Source organism: Felis catus, chromosome B3, assembly GCF_018350175.1.
Source record: "Felis catus isolate Fca126 chromosome B3, F.catus_Fca126_mat1.0, whole genome shotgun sequence".
NCBI lineage: Eukaryota > Metazoa > Chordata > Mammalia > Carnivora > Felidae > Felis > Felis catus.
In genome coordinates this window covers 76,595,926-76,608,232 of record NC_058373.1, presented here as the reverse complement: position 1 = coordinate 76,608,232, position 12,307 = coordinate 76,595,926, and the positions used below count along the sequence as shown (strand labels likewise).

General features: G+C 34.6%; 2 long non-coding RNA genes across 36 annotated transcripts in view; both read right to left on the bottom strand.

The window, feature by feature from the left end:
- The window catches only part of LOC102899317, a 582,165-nt gene that overhangs the window by 556,133 nt on the left and 13,725 nt on the right, over positions 1-12,307 (bottom strand). For 26 of the 34 annotated variants that reach the window (XR_006599457.1, XR_006599435.1, XR_006599456.1 and 23 more), the window contains one exon: positions 614-730. The exons of 2 other annotated variants lie outside the window; for them this stretch is intronic. This is a non-coding gene — a long non-coding RNA (uncharacterized LOC102899317). Of the gene's footprint in view, positions 731-2,357; positions 2,419-5,459; positions 5,523-12,307 lie in introns of those variants that run through there. 6 more of the 34 variants (XR_002743027.2, XR_002743021.2, XR_006599461.1 and 3 more) reach the window with 6 other exon arrangements.
- Positions 5,556-11,423, bottom strand: LOC123386028. 2 transcript variants are annotated; one of them, XR_006599468.1, is made up of 3 exons: positions 11,240-11,423; positions 9,855-9,945; positions 5,556-5,610 (listed from the first exon to the last, which is right to left on the bottom strand). It is a non-coding gene; the product is annotated as an uncharacterized LOC123386028 (long non-coding RNA). The 2 variants fall into 2 exon arrangements; XR_006599467.1 differs by lacking the exon at positions 5,556-5,610 and having other exon boundaries at positions 6,456-9,945.

The window sequence follows — 12,307 nt, the reverse complement described above, 5'->3', positions numbered from 1 at the left end:
CTTTGCTCCAGGCTCAACAATTTCTTCACTGTCTTACAGGCCTCCATTGATTACCTCTGTGAGATCCCTTATCCCAAAGCCAATGCCACATGTTTAAGGTTTTTGTTACAGCAGCACATTACTCTCTAGGTACCAATTTCTGTTTTGGCTATCTATTATTGCAAAACAAACCATCCCAAAGCTTGGGAAACAACCTTCATTGGGTGCCATATTGGTGACTAGCTACCACAATGACTCACTCAGATGGCTGTCAATAAGTGCCTGATATAGCTAGAGTGCTTGATTCTCATTTTTGTGATTCTTCCATCTATCTTGGGCTTCTATCTATCCTGGGCTTCTCATACCATGGTGGCTAAATTCCAGGAGGCAGCAAATAGAAGCTTCCAGTTCTCTTTGGTCTGAGTTTGGAAGTCTCAAATTGCCCTTCTGCTACATTCTATTTGTAGAAGCTAGTCAAGGGCCAGCACAGATTCAAGGAGAACAGAAATAATCTCCAACTCTTGATAGCAAGAGTGATATGTATATACAAGGAAGGAATTGTTGGGGGATACCTTTGAAGACTAGCTAACACAGGGAATGAATACCCCATCTCATTCTCTTCCTGCCCTCTAACCTATTGCAGAAGCTTCCTATTGGACTTCCATCCAGTAGTCAGAGGACAGGTCATCTCTTGAGGCAACCCCTAGATGTCAGCCTTTGGGGGTACAGAGAAGATTCTGAAGGAGTGAAACTAGAAGGGAAAATAGAAAATACCCATCACAATTCTGAAATATAGGTTAGAAGTAGTCCCATGGAAATTATATTTTTCCATAAAGTTTGATTATATTAAATAAAAAAAGTTTTCACTATCTATAAAAGTAGCATAGCAAACAGATTGACTTTTATAACCAGTCCTTTCCTCTTTGGTCTGGCCAATTGCAGGTACAGAAATTCTTCACCTTGAAAATTTAACCCTGTGCAATACAAAGTTGGGAATCATGTAAGTCTGGCCACAATTCAAATTTCCATTCATAGCTAAATGAAAATATAATGTTCTTAGTGTGAATCTCCTGGAATAAATAGCTATATTGTATATCTTTTATTTGTGATTATTAGCCTAATTTGTATTCAGATTTACATTCTACCTCCCTGCTAGCAAGCCCTATTCTGCTTTTCAGCCTACTCTGTCCTCATCTGTAACTTCTCTTTGTAGAGACAGGGCCCTATTACTTTATGGCCATGTTCTAGGTACTACTACCAGAGGGCTTGCATCCATCACATCACATCCCATAGGTATGCTTTCTAAATCAGATCCTACATGATATTGTCTTGTTGCCTTAGACATTATACCTGTGGTCACCCATACTGGAGTCAGTCCTTTAACCCCAATTTCATTCATGCCTGATTCAATCTCCTCTCTTTAATGACCTGCCTTTGAAGAAAGCACTGTACTGGACCTCATACACTTCTAAAAAAAGGACAGCTGGTAATTTATCTGTGATTTTGGCAGTGACAATATTTTTTTTCATGACCGTTTGAAAAACTAATGTTGTACGGTTGGTTACCTGTCATCTTCAAGAGTTAAAACCAAAATCAGCAGCACAGCATTTTAACATTCAGCGCTAACATCCTAAGTAGGAAGGTTGCCTTTTGGTACTTTGTTGAAAACACTCTTCCTATGGATTTGTATGTCCCTGAAAAATTTTTCTACTATGCCAAAAGCACTATTAAAGTGTTTTCATAGTTTGGTATGTGTTTAAACTTTCAGCTTTCAAAAATCTATCTAATTGCTATCATTTTTTATCTCTTCCATTAAGCTAAATGTTTCTTATCATCACTTACAACCAAGCCAGTGATGATCTAGATTGCCAATATATCCATTATTTGTCAGAGAATTTCCATTAGTCAGAAGCTAAGGTGTATTTTTAATATATTATTTTAATATAGTATATGGAACTATATTGAAGGTATAAGGTATTTTGCAAACATTAATCTTCAAATAAGCTGGTATATTACTGCTATTCTATAAATATAAAAATGGAAATGGAGCTAATAAGTGAATTTCCCAACACCTTGCAAAAGTCAAAACAGAATTAGGATATAATCAATTCATCGTCAAGTGTTCTTGGACAACAAAATCAGACTTTTCTTAAGGAGTTATATAAGTCACTTATCAAAGTATGATTCAACCTAGTTTATGGGTCCTTGTGTGTCAGGATTATTACTGAGGACTTCAAAATAGTTTTGTCTGTGAAATATAAAATACATGAAGAAGAGTATATAAAATGTATAAGCACAGGTTACAATGCAATAACAACATGAACACCCATATTTACACCCCCCCCCCCCCGTGTTAAGAAATAGAATATTAGGGGTACCTGGGTGGCTCAATCAATTGAGCATCCAACTTTGGCTCAGGTCATGATCTTGCACTTCGTGGGCTTGAGCTCCGCATTGGGCTCTGTGCTGACAGCTCAGAGCCTGGAGCCTGCTTCGGATTCTGTGTCTTCTTCTCTCTCTACCTTTCCCCTGTTTGTACTCTGTCTCTCTCTCTCAAAAATAAACGTTAAAGAATAAAATAAAATAAAAAAAGAAATAGACTATTACCAGTTAAATTCCCTCTATTGTACCTCCTTACCCTCTACCCAGAGAAAAACCAGTATCCTGAATTTTGTATTAAACATTTCATAGGTTATCTTTATATTTTTACAATCTATGCACAAGTTCTAATACAATACATAACTTCCATGAACTCTTCATGCTACATTCAACACAAATGAAATCTTACTATATCTATTCTGACTTGCTTCTTATACTAACCAATATACTTTGAGATTTATCTATGTTGATAGATTTGGCTATATGTGTTTCATGAATTTTCTCGTCTCTATAGGAGTTCACAGTATGAATATACTACAGTTTCTTCTTTTATAGCTGATAGATATTCCATTTTTTCCACTTTTTTGCTACTACTGTGATGTTCTTTAAAGCACTGTTCTTTTTTTTTTAGGTTTATTTATTTATTTTGAGAGAGAGAGAGAGAGAGAGAGAGAACGAGAGAACGTGAGTGGGGGAAGGACAGAGAGAGGGAGAGAGAGAGGGACAATCCCAAGCAGGTTTCTCACTGTCAGCGCTGGAGCTCAAATACACAAACTGTGAGATCCTGACGTGAGCCAAAACCAAGTCCAAGAGTGGACCCTTAACTGACAGAGCCACTCAAGTGCCCCTTTAAGGAATTTTTCTAAATGCCTTCTTTGTGTACAGAATCAATAGGATAAATGCCAACTATTAGAATTGCTGGCTAATAAATACAAGCATGTTCAACATTACTTGGTGATACTAGAGCAATCATAATGGACTAGTACAACCTCCAAAATCTTAGTGGCTTAAACATCAAAGTGTATGTTATTGGTGTTACATTTTCATCTTAGATGGGGGTTGAGTAAGGAGAGTCTCTTCCACATCATCTTCCTTCAGCGAAGGAAGTAGCCATGGAAGAGGGGGAAAAAACTTGATCACTCACTCACAGGTTTTAAAGCCTCCCACTTCGAAATGATACTGGTCACATAGTCACACATAACTTCAAAGGGTTGGTACAATTTTAGCATACACCCAGGAAGAGAATAAAACGCATGTATGAACAGTCTGAATGTCTATTGATGATGACTACAAATTGTTTGTTCCTTGTTATGATGAGCACTGGGTGTTGTGTGCAAGTTAGGAATCACTGAATTCTACTCCTAAAACCAATATTGCAATGTATGCTAACTAGAATTTAAATAAAAATTTAAAAAGAAAAAAAATACTGCTAGGGTAATATCTTATTAAATACTAAGATACATTCTACCCTTAAAAAAATAAAGTGACTGCTTCAATTTGCACACCTACAAGAGAGGATGAGAACTCTGTTGCTTCACATTCTGCTAAATCTGATACTGTCAGATATTTAAACTTTTAAAATCTTATGCATATGATCTATCTCAACTGTGGTTTTAATTTACATCTTTTTGATTAGTAATGAGATTTAGCATTTCACAACTTGGTAAGTGCCTTGTACTCATACAAAATTCTTTTGTAAAATTACTCGTTATTTTGTCCATTTTTCTATTGAGTAGTTCAAACTTTTTCTTGTTTCTTTTTAATTCAAGTATAATTAACATACAGTGTTATATTAGATTCAAATATACAATATGATTCAACAATTCTATATATTAGTGCTTATTGTGATAAGTGTACCCTTAGTCCCCTTCACTTATTTCAACCTTCTCCACACCTACCTCCACTCTGACAACCACCAATTTGTTTTCTATATTAAAGAGTGTTTTTTTTGTTTGTGCCTTTTTTTTCTTTCTTTGTTTCTTAAATTCCATATATTAATGAAATCATTTGGTATTTCTTTCTCTCTGACTTATTTCACTTAGCATTATACCCTCTAGATCTTTCCTTGCAAATAGCAAGATTTCTTCTTATGGTATATATATATAATAAATATAAATATATATATAATATATAATGTAAAAAATATAATATATAATGTAAATTATATATTATATATATTTACATTTTATATATCATGTTATAGTATATATTATATATAATTATATGTAAAATATATAATTACATATAAAAATATAAAATATATATAAAATATATATGTATATATATATATATATATATATATATATATATGAATTCCTCACATTTTCTTTATCCATTCATCTGTCAATGGACATTTAGGTTTCTTTTATATCTTGGCTATTATAAATAATGCTACAATAAACATAGGGGTGCATATATCTTTTCATATTACTCTTTTAATATTCTTCGGGTAAATACCCAGCACGGAATTGGTGGATCATATGGTAATTCTATTTTTAATTTTTTGAGGAATCTTCATACTGTTTTCCACAATGGCTGTGCCAGTTTGTATTCCCATCAATAATGCATGAGGGTTCTTTTTTCTCTACATCCTTGCCAACACTTGTTATTTCTAGTATTTTTTATTCTAGCCATTCTGACAGGTGTGAGGTGATAGCTCATTGTTTTGATTTGCATTTCTTTGAGATGTGGAATACCTGAGTGATGTTGAATATCTTTTTGTGTGTCTCTTGACCATGTGTATGTCTTCTTTGGAAAAATGTCTTTTCATGTCCTCTGCTCATTTTTTAATTGGACTATTTGGGTTTTCTTAGTATTGAATTGTATAAATTCTTTTTTTTAAAAAATGCTTATTTATTTCTGAGAGACAGAGAGAGAGTGTGAGAGAGAGAGTGCCAGCATGAATGGGGGAGGGGCAGACAGAGGGGGGACAGAGGATTCCAAGCAGGCTCCACGGTGACAGCAGCAAGACCCACGCAGGGCTCGAACCTATGAACTGTGAGATCATGACCTAAGCTGAAGTTGGACACTCAACCAATTGAGCCACCCAGGAACCCTGAGTTGTATAAATTCTTTATATATTTTGGATATTAACACTTTACCAGACATGTTAGTTGCAAATATCTTCTACCATTCAGTGGGTTGTCTTTTTTGTTTTATTGATGATTTCCTTCATTGTGCAAAAGCTTTTTATTTTGATGTAGTCCAAATGGTTTAATTTTGCTTTTGTTTCCCTTGCCTCAGGAGACACATCTAGAAAAATTAACATAGAGAATCTGTAGCATTTCTATACACTAATAATGAAGTAGCAAAGAGAAATTGAGAAAACAATCTGATTTACAATTCTAGCAAAAAGAATAAAATACCTAGGAATAAACTTAACCAAGGCGGTGAAAACCTGTACTCTAAAAACTATAAAACACTGGTGAAGGAAATTGAAAATGACACAAATAAATGGAAAAACATTCCATGCTCATGGATTGAGAGAACCAATATTGTTAAAATCTCCATAAAATCCAAAGCAATCTCCAGATTTATTACCATCCCTATTGACAACCAAAAGCATATTTCACAAAACTAAAATAAATAATTCTAAAATTTGTATGGAGCCACGAGAGACCTTAAATAGCCAAAGCCATCTTGAAAAAGAACAAAACTGGAGGTATCATGATCTCAGATTTCAAGCTATACTTCAAAGCTGAGTAATCAAAACAGTATAGTACTGGCACAAAAATAGACACATAGATCAAGAGAACAGAGAGTCCAGAAATAAACCCATGCATGTATGATTAATTAATTTATGACAAAGGAGGCAAGAATATACAATGGGAAAAAAGACAGTCTCTTCAACAAATGGTGCTGGGAAAACTGGACAGCTATATGCAAAAGAATGAAACTGAACCACTTTCTTATACCATACACAAAAATAAACTCAAAATGGATTACAGACCTAAATATAAAATCTGAAACCATAAAATTCGTAAAAGAAAACATAAGCCATAATCTTTTGACATCAACTGCAGAAACATTTTTCCAGTTTGTAAATAGTAGTTTGGAAGAATATATATATACATATATATATATATATGTATATATATATTCTGAATATTAATTATTTATTGGTTTTATGTGTTGCAAATATTTTCTCAAACTCTGTGGCTGATGTTTTCACTCTCTTTAAGGTGTGTTTTCATGAACATTTTTAAATATAGGCAAATTTATTAATTGTTTATTTTATTACGTTTTTCATGTCTTTCTAAGGAAATATTCTCATACCTGAAGAAATAAAGATATTTTACATATTATCTGCTGTTTAATAGCTTTGTCTCTCATCTGTATGCCTTCAATCCACTAGAATTGATTTTAGTGTATAGTGCGACATAGAGCTCCATTTTTACTTTGTTACTTCTATATGTGTAGTTGTACATGAATCAGCCAAGTGGCTCTCAGCTGGGGCGGGGAGGGAGTTTTGCCTTCTAGAAGACGTTTGACAATGTCTGGAGACCATTATGTTTGTCACAATGGGAAAGAGGGTACTTCTGGCATGAAGTGGGTAGAGATCAGGGACGCTAATAAAAAAAAAATCCTTCAATTCACTGGACAGCCCCTAACATCAAAGAATTATACTATCCCATTATTAACATGGAGAATTATTAATATCATATCATATCAATATCCCATTATTGACATTGAGAAACTCTGGATTAGATTATCCCAGTGGTTACCGACAACAACCAAATCTTTTGACAATAAAGGTTACTTCTCCCTCCCATTCATGTCAATTGAGGACTGGCTAATGTTCTATTCTCCAGCATGGATCACTGCCAATCTCATTAGCAGAGGGGAAAAGGGAATGCAGTCATAGCATATATGCAGTGGTTCTGCCAGAGGAGTCACACAGCTCTTCCTCTCAAAATTTTTTTGGACAAAATCAGTGGTCTAAGTTTCAGTCTAAGGAGCTACAAAATAGGGCAAATTAAACCCAAGCTAAACGTAAAAAAGAAGATAATAAAGATAAGAATGAAACTCAGTGAAACAGAAATTAGTCAAACAATATAAAAAATATATCAAGTGAAAAGCTATAGTTTGGAAAGATCAATAAAACTGATAAATCCATAGATACAAAAGAAAAAATAAAGAAGCCACAAATTATTAACATAAACAATGAGAGAGGGAACACCATCATAGACCCTAAAGATATTAATAGGACAGTAAAAAAATATTATGAACAATTTCATGTCAATAAATTCAATAACAAACAGAATGTACAAACTCTTTGAAATTCCAAACTCCTTGATATAACAACAAATTTCAAGAGTCTGAATAGCTTTAGATCTCCCCAAAAGTTAATTAACAACCTTTTACAAAGAAACTCCAGGCTTAGAGAGCTTTAGAGATGAATTCTGTCAAACACTTAGGGACGAAAGAACACCAACCATACACAAAATCTTTCAGAACACAGAAAAGTAGGTAATATTTTCCAACACATTTTATGAGGCTGGTATTACTCTGATACTGAAACCAGACAAAGATATTATAAAATCTGAAAATTAAAGGCCAATATAATTTATGAATATAAACACAAATATCCTTAATATAATATTAGCAAATAATTAGTAATAATTTCCTTCCATTCTAGTTAATACTTAGTTCACCTATAGTTGTAACTAACATAAAGGAGGTAGGGGGGAGGATTTTACTTGTGCCTTTGTGGATGTGTAGAAAAATGGGGTCAAAAAGGGTCAAGGTCAGGCTAGAGAATGTAGAGGAAGTAAAATGGGACAATGAGGTGAGTAAATGGGACAATGAGGTGGGATAATGATAAGAAGGGCCCAAACAGCACAGAGAAGAAAGCAATGGACATTTTGTTGACTCCTTCAATATGCCAAAAGAAGGAATCAGTTCACCTTTCCCTCACAGAGGAAGTGGTAGTTTGGGGATATTATTGGAGACAAGGCTTGACTCTAAAGTCCAGAGAGTTGTGTTCCTGTGTTTAGGATATTTATTATTTGGGGAATACTGGTGGATAGAGCCTTGCAGTGGTTTTATTGCCTATATATTAACTAATAACAATATATACATACTAATACATGGTTACTATTTAGAAAATTCATAAAGCATATATTAGTGATTAGTTTATATAATAATCTCTTGATTTTGAGATCTCACATACACATGATAATTTAGTGCTTCTTACTATTTTGACAGTGTTAAAAATGATTAAAGACAATTTAGGTGATACAAACTATTGAACACTTGGTAAGGCAGACTAATTTCAGAGAACTGCAAAAAGGGATGGAAGGCAGAAAACTTTTACAAGAGAAGAATGACCAACAAGGAAGAGAAAAATGGAAAATATTTGATTGGCTGGGGCCATATATTCAACCTTGTTTAGGGTGAGAATATGTAGAGTTGGCTTGGCATTTAGGGATTGATGGGCTGGATGTACTGCATTCCTGGTCAAGCAGAGCATTTATAGGGGTACAGAAGTTCAGTTTCAGTTTGCTCACATGGCACTCTGGACAGAAGCAGAAGGGGGACCATCTTGGGCCTAGAAATTTGTTTCAACAACAGCCTGCTATTTTTGAAATTTGAATTGTATACTAAGTACGCTACCTAAAATTTGTTTAAAACTTCACCTTTCATCCTTTTAACTACAAAATTACAAGCATCTGTGTGAATATAGTTTCTCATACTATATGGATTATGGAACGATGTAGTGAATAGTAATATATCTATCCATTTACCAAATGTGGAGGCTTGTGTAGATTTAGTTCTAAGATGATGACAAGCACTGATCTAAAAATGGTAAAATAAGGGCTACCCATCATAATGTAGCTGGCTTAGGTATAGCATAAACCTTGCAAATTTGACTCCTCCTCCTCCTGAGTAGCTTGCATTTGTCTTCCTTATGGTTAGTGTATACCCCAAACCTCTTGAGTTCTCACATACTACAGATGAAATCGATAGGTAATTAAATAGTAGCAGTGACTCATTTAAAAAAATATTTACCAAACACATATTCTGGCCATGTAGTGTGCTAAGAAATGAAAATGCAACATGACCTAGTTAGACATAAGCCTTGGATTTCATAACCTCACAGTGCAAATTAATTAAAATGTCTAACACATATTCTGTGAAGCCTTCTGAAACAACCTGTACTGCATCTACTGGCCAGGCCAATGTAACTTTTTGATGGTATTTGAATCAGAACTGGAAAAGGAAGCAGCCTTATAAGACACCACAGTGAAGTGATTTTCATATTTGTACATCTGGTTAGGAACATCTCAAGATGTCTTGTTATCTCCAGAATCACCACCAAATCTCAAAGCAAAATAAAACAGAACAAGTAAACAAACAATGAAACCCCCCAAAAAACTAATTATCTATGCCAAGTGACCTATTCAGGAGGCTGGGAAATATTTGTTATAATACCAAACAAAAGGTATTTTTACAATTTCTGGACAATGCAATTCCAAAAAGCTTGGAATATCTACCTTAAGGTCTCTATCTTCATTTTCTTCTATATAAACTTCCATGGACACAATGCATTATTTCCTATTCCTCCATTCATCTGAGATTTCTTAGCTGAAAGAGCACAAATATGGCTAAGGCATCAAGAATTTCCTGCTTTAGCTGGCTGTAGATTTCTCCTTCAGAATTAAACATATTGTAAGAAAGGAGGAAGAAAAAGGAAAAGAAAAATGATCCTAGTTTTAAGTAAAATGTTCGCTAATCCTCTAAGTATTTTTATCTTGTGCTAATTGGTTATTGAACAATATTTTGCAAACCATATGACTCCTATTATCTTCCATAAGAGCTGAGATTCTGCATACACTTGATTTGAATATTTGAGCCTGTATATATTTTTATCATTTCAAGGTTATGTTAATTAAATGTGTCACTCACTAAATTTTAATACATCGTTGGCCAGCAATACTTGCCTTTGTGTTGTCATATTAATTTTTTTGGACTTTGCTTGAGTAAAAACTTTTGGGGGGATTTCTCATTTTTAAATTTATAAAGCTATAAATTAATAAAATTATATATGTGTAAAGCTGTAAGTTTATAAAATAAAGTTCCTATTATAAAAAGAATTATAAAATTAGCAGAAAAGATATATTTTAAAAAATCTATTATTACAAGTTTCTTTTTTTTTTATTATTTTTTTTTTAATTTTTTTTTCAACGTTTTATTTATTTTTTGGGACAGAGAGAGACAGAGCATGAACGGGGGAGGGGCAGAGAGAGAGGGAGACACAGAATCGGAAACAGGCTCCAGGCTCTGAGCCATCAGCCCAGAGCCTGATGGGGGGCTTGAACTCCCGGACCGCGAGATCGTGACCTGGCTGAAGTCGGACGCTTAACCGACTGCGCCACCCAGGCGCCCCAACTATTATTACAAGTTTCAACTTGTCTTTGTGAATCAGGATTTTCTTGCTACTCTGCCACCAAATAAAGAAATAAATCAGATGCTAAACCTGTTATTAAAAACCTCTAATTTCAAATCTTTATATCAACCAGTAGTTTAATTTTTCTCCATAATTTTAAAATAAATGTGGTAAATTTAATTCATATAGTAAATTCATATTAATAAAAGGCCCTTTCCTTCCATTTTATAAAAGGATTATATATTTATTGGGAAAGGATTCTACTTAAAACCACAACCTATATTATATAGTGTATCTAGCTTAGCTTTTATTTTCAGTGGTTGGATACCTGAACAGCTTTCTGTCAGGGTGGAATATTTGAGGAACTATAATTATTATTTAATGTTGCTTATGAAGTTACAATGAAGATATTATGTCTTTTTAATTGGCATACAAAATCAAATTGAAAAACTATAATAATATTTTTCAGTATTATATCTATAAAGTACATACAATGCAATTCTTGTCTATTTGGAAATTATACCAATCAAAGGTTGATATTCATTCACTTTAGAAGGCTTGAAGACGGGTGCCTGGGTGGCTCAGTTGGTTAAGCGTCCACCTTCAGCTCAGGTCACAATCTCATGGTTTGTGACTTCAAGTTCCACGTTGGGCTCTGTGCTGACAGCTCAGAGCCTGGAACCTAGTTCAGATTCTGTGTATCCCTCTCTCTGCCCCTCTCCCACTTGCCCTCTGTCTGTCTGTCTCTCTTTCTCTCTCTCAAAATAAAATAAAAACATTAAAAAAAAACTTTAAAAAAAACTTGAAGAAATTATGCTAAATTTGGGTGACAAGAAATCCAAATTCTTTATAATAAATCCAGATTAAAAGGGTTTTTTTCTTTATTTGTTAAAGGTTTATTTATTTCGAGGGATAGCAAGCCTGGGGGGTGGGGATGGTGGTGGCAGAGAGACAGAGGAGAGAGAGAGGATCCCAGGCAGACATTGCACTGTGAGCACAGAGCCTGACGCAGGGCTTGATCTCACAATCCTGTGAGATTATGACCTGGGCCAAAATCAAGAGTCAGACATTCAACCAACTGAGCCTCCCAGGAGCCCCTGAAAAGTTTATTTTAATTCAATATTAAGTGTCTTACCAAATGGGGGTAAACATATTGGCTGAAATCCCAGGCACGTAACATAATGAGTGCAGTGGTCCAGTATAAGTGTAAATGATGGGAACCAAGGAGGGCCCCATGCCTATATCCTATCTAAAGGGACAATTGTTATTTAGCTTTGGCCAATCATTGCTACATGGAAATGTGGGACCAAAGTTACCAGAATGTGATTTTTCAAAATGACACTGAAAAATCTATTTTTTTTACAACATGAAACCTATTTACTTTTAATTTTTTTTGAAGTTTGCTCATTTTTGAAAGAGAGAGCATGTGAGCAGGGGAGGGGCAAAGAAAGAGGGAGACAGACAAGCAGGCTCCAGGCTCTGAGCTGTCAGCACAGAGCCCGATGCGGGGCTTGAACCTATGAGAACCGTGAGATCATGATCTGAGCCAAAGTCAGAAGT